The 21,992-nt window shown below is 36.3% G+C and overlaps 1 protein-coding gene across 1 annotated transcript in view; it reads right to left on the reverse strand.

Annotated features, from left to right (window-relative positions):
- Positions 1 to 21,992, reverse strand: part of LOC143907830 (uncharacterized) — a 91,962-nt gene that overhangs the window by 46,687 nt on the left and 23,283 nt on the right. The gene's annotated exons all lie outside the window — the stretch shown is intronic.

Consider the following 21,992-nt stretch of genomic DNA (forward strand, 5'->3'; position numbering starts at 1 on the left):
TAGCGTTTTAATTGCATCCTTTATGTATGAACGGTGATCGTTCCACTTCGCGATATACGTTAACAAAGCTAATTTCCTCCTTCTTTTTTAACGCCGCTTATAGTGGAACGAAATCATATTCTTATTTATTAACGCGGCGCTGAACATGTGTAGGCCAATATATTCTCGTCTTTTTATTTTACTCTGAAAATTGTTATGCTTGGCAAGGCGGAAATCTCTGAGAAAATCCTGTAATACATTATACGTATACGTATATGTATTCTGTATAAAGTAATATATTGTATATACAAATATTATTTTGTACAGAAGATATGTCTGTAGTAAAAAGAGTAAAAACATACATATTGATCAAAAGACGGTTATCTTTGTTTAAAATGCACGTTTGCTTCGTTCATTTTTCCGTTTCTCGCAACTATAGTAATTATTCTCTTCAATCAGTTTTTCAATCACGCAGTATTTTTGATAATTTACATTATAAAATGGTCGTTAGCCGAATCGCGAATCAATGCTAAACGCCGCGAAATTTAACGCGAGCAGAAGTCCGATCTGAAGCTCTTGCAGCTTCTACGAGAAAAGAGAAGATGGAAGAGGAAAAAGCGTGTAGGAAGAAGAGGCGATGGGCAACCGTGGCAAAGCTGCTTTCGCCTCGCCGAATGAAATTGCCCCGGCAATCGGTGGTTGCTTATTAGCGTTTGACGTTCGATTAGTCAAGTGCACAGGCTGCGATCCGCCGTTTGAAGAATCCACGGCTCCTCCCATTACAGGTTCCTGGACTGTTCGTGGTCTCAGGATATTCCGCTGGCTAGCAACCATGCATCGGAGATCTCGGAGAAGCGAGCAACAGGCATGTAGCATCATCACTCTTCCTGCGAGAGTCTTGCACGTTCTCCAACCATGCATATATATACCTTATAATTACGTTAACCACTTACATACTACTACCAGTCATACTTGTTCAAATTGGAGTAGTTTAATGTTTTGTTCAATGTCTTTAAATTTAAAACGCTAGAGTGATAGCGCAGCTAAATAATAGTTTCTTCGTATCTGCACGGAATTATAAATTAATATATTCCCCTCCTCTATCTTTCTGTGTATATATGTGCGTGCGCGTGTGTGTTTGTGCAAGCTGATATTTTCTCAATTTTAACTTTCCATAAAGTATTATAGTAGTCAGCTTAATTTAGATTGAAAATAGGAACGATTACAAAATTTCTTCTGCCGTATCTAGAGAAACGAGTTCGATAACTATACGTTGATTTTCCTTCTTTAAAATCGTGAATCAGGTTTGCAGACTCGGGACGTCTCTCACGAAGATCATTTATCACATCTTGTTGTCTTTTTAAAGACGCGTTCCCTTTGTCACGTCTTTTGTCGTTGGTTAACCACAGCGTTAGGTAAGCTCGCGGGCAGTGTGTAGGTGGATCACGGTTACAATACACGAACATCCAGCAGATCAGGTGAGGAGGATCCGAGAAGGGAGGGATAGAGAACGGAAGCGAGATATGGCAGTTGGCTTGATACGCATGTAAAAGACACAAGAGAGTTTTAATTCCACTGTGGCACTGTGTGCGTCCTAATTTTATACGTTCTGACATTTCTCTCCACTTTGAAAAAGTGAACGTGAGATAATGGAACATAATGTAGCGTGCTCCGGCCATGCTACCTCTTCTGAAGTTGTCGGTTTACTCGCCCCGCTTGTATGGAGCATTGCGGAAATAGCCGGATAATATTAGGATGTCTGACTTTAATGACTGAACTTTTAATGGGATGATAATAATAATAATAATGAAAAAAAGATAAACAAATCCGTATCCGTCGAGATACTTTGAATAGCGCCACGAAGCATTCTTACAATAAAATACCATTTATATCGCTAGAGAGAGTGTCATGTACTTTACATATACATGCGAAACTCGGCAAATATGTATATTTAGAACAGTCGTACAGCTACGTCACGGATATAGCAAAAAGTAAAATGTTTTTTATACGCTCGCCCAGTAAGGAAACTTTTACGTGTATGTTCCTTAATGATCCATCCGCTTGGATCTCACGAAAACTCCGTTTCATCGCGTATGATGACCACGCAGAAGCGACTACAGAGTCTTCTTCTGAGAAGAGATGAAGACACGGAAGACATTGAAAGCAAATTTCTCGTTATATCTTTTTTACAGAAATCTATTGACCTAACTTATACTAATGAACATTTCTAAATTCGGTCTTTACCACTCTTATTATAAACTCATTCTTTAATCCTGGTCATGATTTATTTTTCTCGATTATTACAAATTACTATAAATTGAAATCTGTTCTTAATGAAATTTTATGTAATTACTTTTTTATTTATTATGATAATAATAGAAAAAAATTAAATTGACTTTACTTTCCAATTTATAAATTACAATTACTTATTAAAACAAAACTGATTTTACTATAGGGATTACGTTAATGTTACGTTTAACTCTAACAATTGACTTTAATAGATATGCCAGTGTAAAAATATCACTGAAATGTGATGCAATTATTGTATGATCATGGAAGCATCGCAATCTAAACCTTTTAATCAGACTCTTCAATTGTCTGTGCTTCACTGGCCCTCCACTCCCGCCCCTTATGAGCCACTATGTCACGGATTCAAATCATAATTTTAATGAACGCGTTGTGAACTCTGAAAATAATGGTCAACGTTTCCTCCGCGTATTATTTTCTCTGACGGGGTAGCGGGGATTTACGGGAAGCGAATGGAAGCAGAAAATTAACGATTCTACCGGCGGTAGGACGGGCTCGGGGGTGAGTCGGGGGTAGGTGGAAGTTTTTCTTAGTATTTTAATATAAATGCAGCTGTGCGGCGCGGGCGACTTGGGTGAGCCTTCGTTTCGCGCGGGGGAGGGTCGGTTGTTTGCGGCAGTTTGTGCCAAGCTAAATGAAGAATGAAGCTGAAATTATTTGGTGGAAAACAGTGAAACAGGATGTGGAAACGACACTGCTTGGATTTACAGAGGCTGCAGCCACGCGTCGGGGGAGCTGACGCGATGGACGGCGGGAGCATTTTTAAGCACGGTTGCTCCTTATCGGCAATTATAATCTCTATTTATTAAATTGACATCTTATGCAAATCGAGTTAACTTTTTCACACCATATTATTTAATATGTATAAATAGAGATGTTTGCGATCTAAAAAATGCTATTTTTGCGTTGTGTTAATCGCATGAAGAACTTACATACATTAGATTTTGATTATAAATCACTCCCATAATTTAAATAAAATTTTTATTTGAATAATAAAATTTTTTTTTATAATTAAGCAGATTTAGCGCAAAATATAACAATATTCTTTAATAATCTGCTCTTGGGAAGGAAATTTTAAATAATAATTCGGCTTTAAAATAGAAGTACACAGAGGGTAAATGTGTCATGTCGCCAAAGACACTATTTGCTTTGATAGCTATCAACATACTACTCGCCACATCCATTATCAGAGGCGATGAGAGAAATTGATGAGAATGCTTAAGGCATTCCCCGTTCTCCTCGCATTTACTTCATATTCGACCTTACCCTGCGGAAGCTTCCGTCCTCCACCCTTCCATGCCGAAGAGCCAAAAGGGTCTCTCTACCCCACGACAGAATCTTCAGCCGCAGCTTTTTACGGCGAACCAATAATGAACTTTTTTTCTCGGTATAAAACTTGATTTGTAGGGCTCTTTCTCTTTCTCTCTTGCCTTTTCCTCTCTCGCTGCTCTCGCACCCCTAACTTCTTAAAGCGGCGAGAAGTATCTCGTTCTCGCACGCTGATATCACTCGCGGCATTGCTCATTACTCACGGCGTCTTATCGTCCTTACCCCCCATCGTGGCACCATTCCCCTCCCTTTTCTGCTACACTCTCGTCTCACCTACCTTCACATCATACCGACAGCCTCTTCACTTTTACACCCCCGCCTTCACCCTTCCTTCACTCTCGCGACTTCTCTCTCCCTGGCCTCGTAAAATCTCATTTTGATCCTGAGATTGCGCTCCAGTTATGTTTCTAGCGGCTCTTTTTTCCGTTCTTTCATGTTTAATGTTATTAAAAATCGTAAATATGTGTCAAATAAACAAAATATAGATATATTCTTATTAGGCGTATATTGCAATAAATTATTATAATTTAATATTTATATGGTAGTTTTAAGGTAAATCGATAAATTTTGTTCAATTAGATAAGCATGTATAGAGATAAAACGCTTATTTATCCTATCAATTCTAGAAAAACTTAGAAAAAGACAATGCAAATATCCGTATTTAACAGCAGATTACGTCACTTTTGTACGCGCTCAATAATGAGGGGTGAGCGAGATGGCAGTAATTCCGGGTTTTTAAGATATCAGACTTCGCGCGCCGGCCAAGATACTAACCAATAAGTATTGAGCCGATGAGAAGGCGGTGCGATGGGGTGGCGAAGAGTCTTCGTGTGTTTCTTATCAGTGAATTAGCAGTCGGTGTGCTCATCAGATGGGTGGTATCCTTACCCCGAGTTGACGATGATGATGAGGCGATGTTTCGCGAAGTGGTATTATATGTATCGAATAATGCACCACCCACTATACTACGTATCGAACGAGTTTCTGATAAACTATATTTTCTTTCAAAGAATATCAATCGTAACGTTAATAATAATTAAGTGGTTAAAAAAGAGAAACTGTCGTAATTTATTCCTAAAATCGTGTAGAAATCTGTTTTTAAGTATATTACGTTATATCTACCTGTTTCTTTGTAATTCGCTATAATTCGCTCGTTACATCTTTGTAACAAGAATGAATTTAAGAAAATTAGAATATGAAAAGTATTCTGATAAATATCCTGAAAAATATTCTGATCGCCGTCTCGGGATATTTCCATTGTTGATGGTAAGCTGCTACGAGGATAGCTCTGAGGAAGAAGACGGAAAGGGACGATTATCCCCCGATATCAGCATACCAGGCGCGATGCACACCCCCGTGAACACTTCATTTATTATGCGGTTAGTTATCGCGTCTTTTCGTCTGATTTCCCTGGCAACAATGCAGCGTCACCGGCGCAGACAGGTCCCAGCGGCCTTAGAATCCTGACATGTCGACGTCTCGCTCTCTCCTTCTCTCTTTATCTATCCCTTCTCTTTTCCCTCTCTCTCTCTCTCTCTCTCTCTCTCTCTCTCTCTCTCTCTCTCTTCCTCTCTTTCTAGCTCATAAGATACTTTCTCATCCGCCACTCTAAGTGACGCTCCATGACGACATGCCATACGTCACGAAAGGGCTTCTTATCCCTCCTGCGCCTCTCGCCGTCCTTCTCCTTCTTCATTTTCCTACGTCGTTCTCCGCAGTCGCGGAACTTCAGCCAGGTACATACATCGCATGCCGCCCACATTTACGTATTCTTTGCTTTCCACGTTGCAGTTCTATCGTTCCTTTTTGCTCTTTCACGCTTCGTATTCCTTGCCGCTTTCTTCTACCGTTTTTTTTTTTCGGCGCGACGCGCGGTTTCGCCTACCACGTCGAGCTACTGCGCGACGTGGAAAAGAGAAAAAGTCGTTCGTTGCTTGAGTTACGATCGGAGGCGATGGAGATGAAACGTGCCCGGTTCATATATTTCCCTGAATTTTGCCGAAACGCCCTTCAATCGCGTATGAAGCGGTACGTGGAAATCGGCGCGCTATGTTGCGCAAGCTGTTGCTCGTTAAAAAAAAAATTTAGGGAAAAAGGACGCCGCACGCATGATCGTCGCGTATGTGCCCTATACGAATATGTAATTTCTCGAATTTGTGACGCAATATTCATAGGAATTAATTAATATTATATATATCGTTATTATTTTTGTTTAAATTACAATATATTGTTATGATCTTCTACTTTTATTATTTTTGCTTATTTTGCAAGAATATTTGTGAGAATATTTCTTACTATATTACTATTAAAAGTTTAAAATAATGTTTAAAATTATATATTATCGAATTATACTTTGCATTTTATTAGGTATTTTTGCGATTTGAGAATACCGCAAGAAGCAAGTAAAAATATTTCCACGTGCTGTGTTTAAAGATTTGTTACATTGGGAATAAAAACTTTCGCAAAGAATTGTACGTAAGGAGTGGAGGCCGTAGGTCTAGGAGGGCCGAAAGGACGCCCAAGAAGTGATGGATGAACGCGGGCCGGTTTCTCGAAGACGAGCTTCGCTAGACTGACGTGTTTATACGAAGCCTGTCTGTAAAGGTGCCCATGGCTTTGCTTTCGTGCTCCTCTTTTGTATATATGTCTCAAGCAAAGTGCGCTGCTTACGATTTATCCGGTGAATGTCTACGGATACCTATTGCCGCGTCGAGTAGTCGAAAAGGGGAACGGGATGCTTCTTCGGGTGAGGGACGTGGGATACGCGCGCGCGGTCTTAAATGGGAAGTAATACAGTTGAATGATTAATTAAAGTTGACGTTTATCGTGCCCACCTACGAAGCTTATGAATGATCCACCTGACAAGAGTCCCTGCTTTCTATTATTCGATGCCTCGTGTCCTCTACGTGGAGTAATTTGTTATATTATTAAAAATTGTAGTTTTAACTAATCTAAGTGCTTTTCAGCACTTCTACCGTCAATTTTTAAATATTTTTCAAGGTCAATAAATTTGCGTGAGCGCAATATTTTCAACCAAATAATACAATAATATCTCTATATCTTTATATTGTAATAAAAATGTACTACGAATTAATAAAGATAAAGCATAACTTTTATAAAGCCATAAACACTTCACAATGTATTTATTGTTATCTGTTTAGAAAAGGTTATTTTAATAAATACATATTCCGTCTATAGAATAAAATTATTTTGACAGAATATATTCTTCATACTCTCTTTTATTTAAAATATCTTGTACTTGAACTATCAATTATATCTTTTGTTATACTTTTAAAAAATATATCTAACAGATATTCTAAGATGTAGGTACCTATACGTTTTTTCTAAATTCTTATATTAAGTACTTGAAATGCACGTGTGATCACATGCTCGTGTAATGTGTCTATTATATCTAATCTTATTTAAATATTTAGATTAACAAACATATGTCTTTAAATTTCAAGTGGAATCGACGTTTCAAATAAAGTAATACGAGTCGTAGTCGCAATGATTTATGCAGAGCAAACATTTCGCTCTTCACGCATTAGGCCGTATTTGCATAGACGCATTTGCTCAGTCTGGATGAAGCAAGTCGCGATATAACCGACCCAGTCAATCAATAAGTATTTTACGGTGATGGACGATCTCTTTAATTGATGCAAAATGCAGCTTTGAAAAAGTAATATAAGAACTTATTTTTTATTGTCATACGAAGAAAAAAATGTAATCAAATCTTTCATAAAAATTTCGAAGACATAAGATAACTCGCCTAAATTGCTATCTATATTAATTTCTTTCTATAGACATTTTAGTAAATTTCTAAAAAATTGTTTTGTTATAAAGAAACTATGTGATAACTATGTTGATTTTTAACTCATTGGCTCGGTATTCATAGTTCAATCTTATATTCAATATCGTCTTAAGTACGATCTCAAGATGTTGTAGTTCGTTTCATTGACTGGACGGACTCTTAAGACCACCCATGATCATACTTAAGACGATCTTGAATATAAGATCCGGACTATACACTGCCCAGTATCCAATTATTTGAAAATGTAAGTGTAAAAAATATTTACCTTACTAACTATATAACCTCACATCGATATCTCATTGTTAATATTAAAATTTTATGTGCAAAATGAGAAAAAATATTGAGTTTTGTAAAGAAATTATGTGTTTACATAATCCATAAAAAATTAAGATTATGAAAATTAATATCTTAGTTACATTAAAAGTAGAAAAAATGGACGACTGTTTTTATTACAATACAGTTTTCTTAAAACACAAAACGACAATCTCTTTAACTTTCGTGTAAAATTTCTTGAAAGAAAGTTGATATGTGCGGGCGAACAATTTAAGTGAATCACTCTGTATACGCAATATTTAGTATGTATAAGGTAATTATCTAAAATCGATGAGCAGTTCGGGCCGCTACCAAAACTACCCGTAGACCGCTTTGCGCGAATAACGTTTTTCGTGAAGTACGAAATAACGTACCGTATAACTTTTGCGGCGGGCGTGGCGGTCTGCGGCATGAATAGAAAGCACCTTTAATTAAAAAGGAAAACTTACTACCTTGAAGAAGATTACGATCACGTGCATTCGTAAATTTCGTATCAAGGTTAAATATATCGGTCCTCTAATCGATAATTGTAAAATATGCAAAGAAGAGGTAAGAAGTATATATGTTCATACTATAAAGAGCAAATGAATATGGCATTTAAAATATCGCATTGCACCTACCATTGAATTACATGTGACAAACAACGTGTGAAATTCGTACATGTAGAATCTCTGTGAATACATCCGACAGATTTTCAAGAAACTATCGAAACAATCAGTCATTCCGTATTTTTATACCGCGGCGGTAAGCGAAAACACAATCTCGTGAAACTCCGAATCTGGATCCGAGAATGTATCCCCACATTGAGAAAATTGACTGCAGTTAACTTAAGGTGGTCCTTTCGCGGATCCAGCTAGTCAAGTAACAGTCCGTCATGAGGTAATTTAAAACAAACATTACACACAGCATTCCAATAATTATAATAATATAACATGATTTTACACGTACAATTTAATCGTATTTAATTATTTAATAATTAAAAAAATATCACAATAGTAGGGCGGTTGGACTCAATTTAGGTTAGGTCAGGCATGACAGTACGAGTAAAGCAATATGCGCGTGGATCCACTACTTATTTAACCTCATATATCAGAGCAAAACATTCGGCAAGCCCTTATTTTCAAGGTATGTACGAAATCCGGAAACTTCAGGGAATATTTTAAGACATGAATAATGTATTCATCTGATCGCTAAGTACATGTATTATTCGTTGAAAACCTCGGCCGTGGCGATTTGCATCGTTCTATCTTTCTCGTTCATTAGATGTAAACAAGGATAGAATGACACTGGCACGCTCCGCGAATGCACATTTAGAATGACTTATTTCTTGTAAAGTGTCGGTAACCTCACTTGATTTTTCGTACACATGTCCCTTATTACTGTATATTTAACATATATCAAATTTAGGTACTTATCTAACACTTGTTCTCACGAAAGGACCACCTTAAGTGCACAGTGTAAAGTAACGTGACCGACTTAAAAGGCTGACGGATTTCGAGCGGAATATGAATAAATTTATCGAAAGAGTACGTGGACGGTGGGATGGGATGGAGAGTGAAGGAGGGTGCGGGAGGGTGAGAGACCGGGATGAGAGCTCGATGGAAAGCCAAATGGTGGTGGGGCGCGTAGGACAGGGGCAAAGGGGGAGTCAAAAAGAGTTTGAAACTGCTCGGGGAACCCCTGTATTATAAATATCACCTATGAAAGATGGCGCAGACAGCAGCAGGGAGGCGATGGGGCTGGGGGACGCCTGGGTAAAGGAGTGGAACAGAACCGGAATTAGCATAATCAGAATAATTTCCACCAGCTGACAGCGCCCTCATTCTTTTTCCTGCGACGCGATTCTTCCGCTGCTTTATTTTCCGTTGTTTTCCGCCTTCCACTGCCTCCTCCGCCACCGCCACCGCCACCGACCGCAATCTCTCAGTCTCTCGAATTCTCGCGCCGTTTTCGCGACGCTGCATCGCGCATTGACCTATTCACTTGGTAGTTACGAAACTGATTTAATTCTTAACGTGGCAAACACATCAGTACGTGAGCGGTATCTTGAATACCTATTAAATGCAATTATAAAATACGTGTTATTATGTGCTTATTCATATGAATAGAGCAATGCTCTTTCTTGAAAACCAAAACGATCGTCCTTTGACAAGAATATCGAAGCACAAATAATTTTTGAAAAAAAAAGGATTCTGATGGATTAATTCTTCAACAATGTGTAATGTGTAATCAAATTTCATGAATAATAAAACCATTAACCGTCGCATTTAGCGTCAAATTGATCTATATATTCGTGTACCGATCGTGCACCGAGCTTTCTTTAAAATTGTAAAAATCCTTAAAGATAAGGTAGGCACAATTTCTTGGAAAAAGATGCTATCAAAAAGTTGCAGGTCACGTATGGTTCGGATACTTGCCGCGATATGGCGTCTTATGCCGCCATGCTCGACCGCCGCTCACCTTCTCCACGCTTTGACTACTTCTCCCCCCGTCTCCCCTTCCTTCACCCTCTCTTCCTACTACCTCACGAATATATCAAAGTTCATGCGTTTCTACCTAATATCACTTGCGTGCACGAGCAAACCGACCCCTCCTTTTCCCTTCTCGCAGCTTCTCCTCACTTCCTCGGCACACCAAGTTGCGCTTTACGTGCCGGCAACACGGCAACCCTCCGGGCTTTCCCCTCTCTCTTCCTCTTCTCTCTTCTTTATTCATTTTCTCATCTTGCCCATTTCAATTGTATGTATATACATATACATATATATTTTTACGTTTTAACCGAAGGAAACTTGAATTTTGTCTCGCGTGCATATAAGAAACCTAAACGCGCTCAATAAATTTTGTAGTTTATAACGTTGATCGCTTTGTGTGTAACGCAATTAATTTCGGAATAGAATACCAGAGTGCCATTAGATCGCTTTATGAATTATATTTCAATAATACATTTTGAACACAATCAATGTGCTCATATTAAAAGCGTTATAAGAATCTAGGCAACACACTACTTCGATAAAAAGAAATTTTTTCAATGAAAATAAAATAACGTCGTTATTTTTCTTAATAGTATCTGCTTATCTTTTTTCTTTCTTTCCTCCCTTTCTCTCTCTCTCTCTCTCTCTCTCTCTCTCTCTCTCTCTCTCTCTCTTCAGTTCGTAATTAATATTATTGTGATAATGCGTAGAAAGAGAGTGTGAGTTACTTAAAAAATTCTAGAAGCTCTGCGCTCCGTCTTCCGATAATAGGCCGTCCTGTTTCGATATTATCCATCCATTATTCATCCGGAATAAAAGTGGAATCTCTTAGAATCGCATTCGCAGTAAATCCGAACGGCGAAAAACGCCTGATTCAGATTCAAATGCTCATAGATCCACGCTGTAGATCCACGGGCATTCCGCAGTCCATTGTATTTATTGGTAGAAACAGGCGACCGGGGTGAAAGCTACCTTATGTAAGTATACATGTACTCATACCTCACTATCGTTCACGCACGCGTGGTCGCATTCATCCGTACATGAGTACGTACGTTTACAAAGACGTTTCGGTCGAGGAGATCTCGCAGCGCGATCGACTGGAGGCCACAGTGCAAAAGTTGTGAACTCTCAACGATTTCGTAAGAGTTAGCAGAAGAAATATACACCTGTATGTATATCTAACAATAAGATGTAAGCGCAAGTGTCGTAATGAAGACAGTGATATCATTACAGTATAATAATTTTTTTTTTAATTTAGAGATTTTTAAAATCTTCATGTGTACTTCAACATAGGTTTTTTTTAAATTATAGCTTTGACGCTCGCGTAGTCAAAGTCAGTTCTCTTGCAGTTAATATTCGTTTCTTCTAACGTAAAAGAAATCGGCATTACTAATCAAAAAATTTTTTTTTTAAATTTCTCTTTCTCGTAATTTCTTACATCTCTATACGCATTGTGCTATGTATTATATCGAGGGTGAGATATAAAAGCAATTTTGCTGTACGAGTGTCGCTGGAAACAAATTTTTCACACGGACACGAAGTTTAAAGGCACGCAAAGCTTCACATAGCGCACTCACATTCAAGAGCACGCAGACACACACATACACACACACACAACATGCAAGACTTGCCACGTCACCAGCACTCGGATCCGCGTCTATCTGTCAGTTTCCAGTCTCAAACAAGATGGATGGCTGGCGAATGGAAATCATGGTTGAAACCCAACCCCATACCCTTGCTTCCTTCCACTGTGAGAGAGCGCCCCTCCATTCTGTTTGCGACCACCCTTATGCCGAGAGGGCCACCTCCCCCGCGTTATTCCACACTTCGTTCTCGTATCATCCTCCTGCCCGCGTCTCACCCTTCCCAAAATACAAATATATTAGGAAGAACTATTTGTCATATATTTATAATATTTTTGGCGATTTTTTTATAATTATTTCTATGCAATTTTCTATATTTATTTATATATAAACACACACGCGTTGCAATAATCCTGTGATTTGCATATATGTGTAGGATATTTCAGAATAGGTGTAAAAGAGTTTTGTCAAGGAGGTCATTTCAAGTAAAAAATATGCGCACACATATTTTATTGTAATTAGTTCTGTGAGAGTATAATTGTAAGAAATCATTTTTTTTTCAATTCTACGCTAATTGCAAATACATTTAATAATATATACTATACAATTTAAGATACAGAATGTAATAGAATGAAATCGTCTATGTCTTTCCTGTAGATGCAAAATTTAAAATAGAGAAAAATTTTATATATAATAACAATAGAATTAGTAGCGTCAAATCATATATAGTGTTGAGCAATTATTAAACTACGACATAAACTTAACAATTATTATAAAAATGTTGTATAACTTCAAACATTTCGCTAAACACTTTGATATATTTGAAGGTAGAGTTTTTAATAAATATAATCATTAAAACAATGTTGAAATAAAAGAGCCTGCTCACTCTCGGTGTTTTCTGAAATATAAGGCGGGATCCAGAGTACATTTAGATATAATATTAGACCAACGTGAACCTTTATGTTTATTCGTAACGATGGCATTACGGTAAATTACGAGTCTGTAGAAATATATTGCTTTCAGTCTTTAATCGAAATTATTTGCTGTAGATATGCGAGCGAGAAGAAATATCGGGCGATTGTATCAAATAGCCAAATTCATTCTGCTTGTCGGTTGACATTTTTTACATAATAAGAGTAAGACACATGTATCGCGGAGCGAATTATACATAAAGACAAAGCAATTGCACGCAACATGATTGCGCTGTAGTTCCCAAAAGAATGTCTACGACCTTATTTCAAATAACGTCCTGTCATATAATCACATACGCTATAAAAATAAAACAGTGGCAAAAAAATAACGAGACAGAAGAGAAAGAGGAAGGAGAAGTAGCAAAAGCCTATTATTCAATAGCGGGCGTAAAAAAAGAATACATCTTCAATAATTTGGCCTGACAATTTATATGGACTAGCAATTCGGAACTATTTTTAACAATATAATATATTATCTGCTTCTGCATCAAAAAAATTTAAATTTCTTGGTATTATTTTACGTATGAGGATGGTTCTATAGTTGCAAGTAATTGTTGTTCTGCTGTAGTTGAGGGTAAAGCGTAACGAGATAGTCGGCCCGCTGCAAACACAATTAATCGACAAAATATGTATCATCTTGTGAAACGTTGTAAGCGGACTGCATTTGCGTCTGTTGTGCTAGTATGACCACTTGATATTTCTGTGCTCCTTCGTGCTGGATAAGATCGAGAGACTTATAATTGAATATTGCCTGAATTGAATATCGCTGTTTTTTTGTTGCTAAAATATAAATTATTTACAGTATTTATCCAGGCTAGAGTAACCAGCGAATTCAATGATGTGTCGAATCGTTAACATTGCTTCAATAAATATATTCAAAGTCTTCGTGTTGCTAAACTACGTGCTTTGGAAAATATCATAGTCGAATTGTTCGATTCGTTCTTAGAATCTTTTTTCTTTTATACTTTATTCAATTATTTTCGAATTATATTTGTCTCTCGGTCAAGTTAAAGTCATGCGCTATATGAATACGTTGAATTTTGCTAAAATAATGCTCAGTGCTGAATACCATTCTTTAACGCCATCAAGTGCACTAGGTCGTTCTGATATGTTTTCTTTTCTTCTTCACGGTTGCTAAAATAGAAAATTTATAATTGTCCCAAAGTAGATAAAACATCAATTTAAAACATATTTAGTATTTTCAATAAGAAAAAAATATACTAACTAAGAGTTAGTTTCACTTAAATAGCAAAGTAATAGCCTTCATTAGAATGAAGGCAATTACTTTAAACTATGTAATTTATTTGAGATAAGAAAAGATAGTTAATAAAAGAACATCCTTGTAATGATATATATGTTTCAGTAATAATAATATATATTTCAGTATTTATATAACATCTCTAATTAAAAAAATATATATTTAACTACAGCTTTTTTCTTAAAAATAAAATTCATTGATCTTTTTTTATCTGACAATGAGATAAAATACTAGTGACTAATACTGATAAAAAAACGTTGCTATACGCCTTTGGAAGCAGATTCATCACTAACAGATTATTACTTTAGAATATTTTGTGAAATTTATGTCTCTAGGAATTTGTATCTTTTATCTCTGTATCTTGTATTATATCTTAGTAAAAATTGAAGAATTATTTACTTTTTGTGTTCCATTTAAATAACAATTTAAATATATTTGCTTTATATGAACAATATTATTAAATACGCATTCTATATTATAATTACATAATTCAAGAAATTTTGTTATTAAGTTTTAATCAAATATTCAAAAATACGCGAGAATCAACAATGCTGACAGCGGACAGGAAAGTACAGTCAAGGGTCGCCCAGCGGGAAACTCGTCGACCCACAAGGAAGCCGCTACACCTGCTGAGCGTTTCAAAAGCCCGAACAGTAAAGGCGTGTTATTTCGATTAAACGGTCCCATTGGGATTTATTACTGAAGATTAATCAGTGACCAAAATCGGATGGAAATAGCTGTATAGGATAGTTCGATTTAGTGTACGAATAGAGCATATAAGATTTTGGACTTAAAAATAAAATAGTTTATAAATTGAACGAATTATTTTCTTAAAACTGGAACCTTAATTGCAAAAGTTTATATATAGCTTGTGAGATAAATATCAATAGATTGTTTTGTTACTTAAATCAGCATTGTTGAATTCTTATATATATTCTATACGTCGATATTAAATAATCGAGGGGATCATAACTCGAATATTATTTTGTTTTGTTTACGAGTGTGTGTTCTTAATATATAGTATTTTATATCAAAATTTTCGAACAACGTATACATCCATATATCGGCGCGCGATAGATTTTTGACTACATAAACAGACTTTTCCTTCGAACTTATGTTATGAAATAGCGTTGGCGAAGAGAAGGGGAAACGCGGATCGGTTTGGGGTCTGGACTTCGAGATACGAAACCGGGAGATTGATCAGCGTCATCCTGTCCGTCTATCCCTGGACTCTTCTCCGGTATTTCTCCTCCCCTTTCACTACCGCGAGATTCTATATTGTCTTTTTGTCCGTTTCGCGTCTCTTTTCTCTCTGCGCCTCTCTCCTTTTCCTTTCCTTTTCTCTCCTCACAGAATCAGCCATTCGCTATCCGCGCCGGAGAGCTGTCTGCAGATCCGCGCCACCGGTTTTCCAACCTTCCTTGCCCACCCCAAAGACGAACATCCTCCGACTCTCGGCCACATCCACCCCTCGCCAAAGCTTCCTCCGCGTCGTCTGAACGTCCTCTTTTTCTACGCCTGCTTGTTCCGTAGACAAAGATCGCCGCGATAGAAAAAGACGACCGACGGTTGTAGGGGGAGGGAATGAGTGTAGGGGTGAGTAATACCACAGGAGAAAAAAAAGAGAGAGCATCCTCTCGTTGCTTCTTTCATTCTTTTCTTGCAATCAACTTTTTGGATGGGATCACGCGTCTGCACCTTCTCCGTTTCCGCTACCACCGAAAATTATTGTTTCATGCTGCGATATACACGCTGCAATTCATGGATAGTTCAAGAGCTCATAAAATATTCATCCTATAAAGAAAGTATAAAGATGCGATTAAACATGCAAAAAAACTTTTTTATTAATATTCCTTTGGACAAAAGCAAATATATTTAACGTATATTCCGAGTATTATTACGTATACGTATTACAGATATGTTTATATTTAGTGCTCACTGTTATATCTGAATAGCAGTTACATGCAATTTTCTTTGCGTTTTTCACATTTATACCCGTACAGTAATGAATAATTATCGCACATCGTGCATACTAATAATCTTCGAGATGTCGGGATGCGTATTGATATAGAGAACAACAGAGATGGAGAACGGAGTAAGATATTTCAACCGCAAGAACGATCGCGAGCTGACATCAGGAAGAAGGAGAAGCGGGTATGAAGGGCTTGGTTAGAATATGGGGAGATAGTAGACAACGTGCATACGTATACTGAGACGGGTGAGTAAGGCGATGGAGGACAGGAAGGATGATGAGGGGACAGTGGGGTGGGAAGGGGGGGATCGGTTGAAGTAGGAGGGTAAACCTTTCCCGACCCTTAGCAACGCTCTCGCGACGCGCTATCCTGCGGATAACATCAGCGGCTTCAGGGCAGGAAATGAAAATCGCGCCGACACTGTTTAATTTAGATAAAAGCATATGTTACACGACGAATGGCGTCGCGAGATGGTATATCCTTGAAGAGGCCACATTATATCTTTCCTCAGAAGGAATCTACGCGAGGACGCACGCCAGGCACGGAAACATTCTATTTTCGTGCATTTGTATGCCCTCTGAATGATGCGTTTTGCACAATTCTTTGAGATGATATGTTAAATTGTGGTATAATATATAACATATATTATCACACATATATTTTAGCATGTGATAAGTAAAGGTAAAGGATTTATATATGTGTACAAGAAAAATATTTTTGTAAACTTAAAAAAGAATATTACCCTTTTTTAATTATTAGATTATATCAAAAATACTTGCTGGTTTGTATTTCTTAATTTTCTCTCTTAAATGCATATCGATCTTTACAACTGATATATTGATGCGAAAATTGATCTCGATCATATTGAGATATCGTGGTTGCGGACATTGAAAAAGACGACGGTATTCGGCAAAATGAGTCGAAAACCGTTTTTACTAGGGATTGGGGACTTGGTTTCGCGCAAGAACCACCCGCAGATATGACGTGTTTTTATCGGCAGTACCTCGGCCAGACTCCGAAGAGCCGTCAACTTCAAGGCGGATGCCGAGATTCGTGCGAGCAGATAGAAAAGGCATAGCACTTTTATACTCTGGAAGTTAAAGTTTACGAAGTTATTTTGACTTTCGGGGTTGAATACCTCTGCCCATACCATACTTTGGTGGGAAAAGCAACCCTGTCAGCTTGGTTGACGTCTCCCGTCATAGCCACCCTCACCAAAATGTAGATCTTCCCTCTCATCGTTCCTCACTTGCCCATCACTTCTTTTCTCTTATCCAATTATTGTTGTTACTTTCGAGTTTACTTTCTTTTAATTAAATTTTCTTATGTATATCTTATATACATATACATGTATATTATATTCTTTCTTAATATATGTATATCTTATTATAATATAGTTTTCTTTAGAAATTGAAGGTAATCAGAAGTGGAATATTATTAATTCTTTAAATAGTTATACTTTAATTTTAATATCATTTTAATATCAAATTTTAAACATCATTCTCTGTTTATTATTTTGCACTATTTTCTTATTTAGTCTATCATATTATTTTTTTGTTCTTTTTTTTTTGTTGTCCATTCGGTGTCCCCGGTTTGAGTAAAAAGTTAGCAATCTTATAATAAAACTTTGTTGAATACAAAATCAGTGGCCCGTCGCTCTTCATGGCCAACTTGTATTTTAATGGAACGAACTTGCTACGGTTATACACACCGTCTGTACGATACTAAAAAATTATTATTATTATTATTATTACTATACAAATTCCAATCTTTATAATATTCGTAAATATTCTTTTTTGTTAGAATTAAATATCGTCAAATTTGAAGAAACTGGCATTGTCTATGTATATCAATCAAGAATCTTAAAATCTTGGTACAATTATTATGAAAATAATATTACAAGTTACACAGACCTTACTACTCGTTAGAAGACATGTGGTCAACGGGGGACATCCACCATAATGCTTACAGCATGCCTTCCTTCAGGCGTGTTGCAAGTGTATGTACAAGGGTAGCGTGGGGAGTTGCTTGCGTAACGGATGATATATTATCGGGCGCTGTTTGCACTTTGACAACATCGCGGGGCATAAAAACGCTGACTCATTTAAAGCGGCCCCCGGGATTGTGCGGTGCTTCGGGAGGATCCGCGTGCCGGCCTCCCTCTGCCTCTCTCTGCCTCTCCCTTCGCCCTCGAGCCCTCCTCTTTCTCTCTCTTTTCCGATCCTCCGGTGTTCCAACTACCCGCCCGGCTTCCCTTTTCCGTTCCGGCGCAAACCACCACTACCACCCCAATTGCACCCCCCGACGTTCTCCTTCCCACCACCCTCGCTTTGTCCACCGGCTCCTCGTCCCAGCTTCTACCGCATCTCGGCCCCGCGACTCTCCTGCGGGTCCCACAAACCTACCCAGCATCTCGTGACTCTCTTTTCTTCCGCGCCAACGGCAACCGGACTCATCCTTCGTCCGCTTTCCCGCCTTCGTTCTCTCCCGCCGCCCCGTTTACTCTCACTCCTCTCCCTGCGTTGCCCGCAAACTGCTTCCAGCGTTTCCCATGACCTGCTCTTTCTCTCGCTCTTTTCTTAGAGATTTCTCCTTTCCTCCAGATCTATTGAAGCGTCGACCAACGATCGCTTATAATTGCAATTCTTGGCATAATTTGTATTAAGGTTAATTAATTGCAATGGCTTGTATAATTCAGTTCACTATCATTTTCCTCTTCACCTGTTCGCGACCAGTGGATGTTTATTTTACTATAAGGATTACTATTGGATTTGTAAGTTTTGCGAGATTATTTCTTTGAGCGAGCATTTATATATGTAACATTCATTAGTTTGAAAATTATGTTATAAAAACACATTTAATTTGTGCAATCCAAACTGACTCTACATACACACATATAAATAAATATATGTATATATATGTACACACACGCACACATATATAGATCTTACGCTTTTTAGCCTCCGGATTAGGAATCTTACGCAAAAGTTGATAAGTGGGATGAGGTGAAATGTGGGTCGCAAGGCTCCCTCGAGTGGATTCAGTGGGGTATTCAATGGGGTAAATGGGGTATTGCATATTAAATGCGCAGATAGGGGGTTATAACGGTAAAAGGAGGAAGCGCGGAATAGCTCGGGATTTAAGAGGAACGTGTGGAACAATGTGTGTAAGCTTGATGCGGTTATTGATTACGGATCACTGTCATTGACGGCCCGTCATATGGAAACAGTGATCGTTTTTCGTCACGTACACATACTTGCACCCAATACTTGCGCGGGTTCTGAAGATGTCAAAAAATTATTTCAACTTTGGCCATTTAATAAATTAAAATTATTTTAGCCATTGGTTAGATTTCTATTACACATATTTTTTATGTACAATTTTAATTGTACATCATTGGTAGTTTGTAAAAATTAATATTTACTTAATTCTATCATGTAACATTCTAAATATATTGCCAAATTGTACAAAGAGTTTAACCAAGTTTAACTGTTTCATTAATTTAGACAGAATCGGCTTTCCTTTTAATAAAAATATTAAAATGATAATATCTTCCATGTCATAATTGATTGAGATTAGAAGAGAGTAAGAGAGTAAGAGAGTTCTTTCGTGAATTAAGCTTTCATGAATCAAAAGATGATTATGTATTAGATATCTACATTTTATTCTTTATTATATATTATAATTTAATTATATATATATATATATATATATATATATAAAAGATTAATAATTTATTTATTTTCGTTTTTTATATTATATAAACGTTAATTTATTAAAATAAAATATAGAATAAAATATAATTAAAGTTATATACACAAATAAAATTAAATTCAAATTTTTTGAGGCATATTATCCTAGTAATTTTTCTAAAAATAACTTTTTATCAAGACCTCTAAATTTAATTGCTAATTTAAAAAATGTTGATGCCTCAGTTTAAAGAAGAACTGATTTTAAATTGGAGACGCGCGCGGATTATAAAGAGATGTTATATTTAATTAAATGTACATCATGATAAGAGAGATAAGTCTGTATCTCGTAATAATTAGTGTAAATCGCAACGGATAGAAAGCCAGGAGGGAATGGACAGAACGGGAGGCTCGACGACGTATGTCCTCAAAAGCCGCGGAGCTTAGCGTTGAGTGATCGCCGCTCAGTCGACCTCGTAACCGGCGCCATATATCATTCAAGATGGCTGGCATCTCACGCTGTTCAGAGAGAGACAAGGGTGACAACCCTCCCGTCTCTGCTTGCTACTTTTGACTGGCTATGTGTTGTGTGTGTGTGTGTGTGTGTGTGTGTGTGTGTGTGTGTGTGTGTGTGTGTGTGTGTGTGTGTGTGTGTGTGTGTGTGTGTGTGTATGTGTATGTGTGTGTCTACGCCTTCGCTGATAATCGTGTTAAGGAGATATCAACCCTGAAGCGGTGGTTTTTCCCTATCCACTGCAAACTATTAGTGTAAAAAGTTTCAATAAATGTGTGATTGCAATAAAATTGCGCATTAATAATAACATTTCCAATTACTTATTAATTAGAGAAATTTTTTATTATTAAAAAATATAATAAAATATGTTCAAAAAGTTAAATATTTCAATCAATACATTAAAACTTTTTAATTATTTTAATCATAAAAAAATAAATTAAAATAAAAAAGACTAAAACAAAAAATAAATTAAAAAAAGAAAATAAAAATGAACTGAATAATGTTAAGCGTTAAGTTAAATTAATGTTTAATATTATAATGTTTTGCTTTTAATTTGTAATGTCATATTAAATATAATTACATTTTAAAAGTCCAATATCGTTTCAAAATATATATGTCTACGTCTAGAGTTGTAATTCTGGGATAATGTATTGATTAATTGTTTTGTATAAATAATCAGGGGATTATCAAAAGCTAATTAATTTGCATTTGCGGATTAATTACATGAATAAATTAATTAAATGGCTAGAGAAAATGTGAGATTTAGGTTTATCTATAGATCCGAATTTACATGAACAATGCAATTACATAATAATGTGGTATACAATAAGCACAATTTAACATTATTTCTGTATTTGCAGACATATACTCTCACTTTGGAAAAGTAACTGATGTAGAAAAATATTTTCCTCGGTTCCATCTACCGTCTACAAATGTGCTTTAAGACAACGCATCTCGCGTCGGTAAACGAAATTCCTCTGCAGCAAACTACCTTACTAACGTTAGGTTCAGTAAATTAATCAAATTTTAGGTTCAAATTTTCCTATTTAGCGTAAATTAAAAACACTATCAATTCTGTCAGTTTTCTCAGATAAGTGTGTTAGCTGTATCAAACAGAAAATACTTATATATATATATATATATATATATATATATATATATATATATATATATATATATATATATATATATATATATATATATATATATCTGAATAGATATTGAATATAGGATTTCTTATCTCCTCCTTATTTCTTCAAATTATTCGAACACTAAACTCTAATTACTAAATTTATCTAAATAATTATTTAATTTATATAAGTGTTTCTCTACTCTTACATAAAAAATTAGAAATGTATTTAATTTTTTACCGTGCAATATATTGAATGTATATAAAATAGAAAAAAGTAACATGTCTATACAATGTAAAAGTTTTAATGTACTAGCACTTTTAAAATATAGATGGATACTTTCTATTGCATCACAAGAAGTGTATAAATTAAACTTTCAAGATATAAAAATTGTATTTTAATATACGAGATACGTAAACAAATATAACTCGATATTCACGCTATTTCGAATAAATATTCCCTTAAGGAGGCTCTTACCCGGCTGCTCTAATCAATGTAGCAACCGAAAAATTATCATTAATAATTGGTTATAAAATGATCGGAAAATTAAATAAAAAAATAAATAATGATTTTTACATAGTGTAAGAGTAAGTTATATGTTCTATTAGTGTAAATATTAAAATTTATACAATAAGTCAGTTGACTACGTCAGTGCTAAAGAGCAG

This window comes from Temnothorax americanus, unplaced genomic scaffold (genome assembly GCF_048541705.1).
Source record: "Temnothorax americanus isolate GAGA-0224 unplaced genomic scaffold, ASM4854170v1 Scaffold9, whole genome shotgun sequence".
Taxonomy (NCBI): domain Eukaryota; kingdom Metazoa; phylum Arthropoda; class Insecta; order Hymenoptera; family Formicidae; genus Temnothorax; species Temnothorax americanus.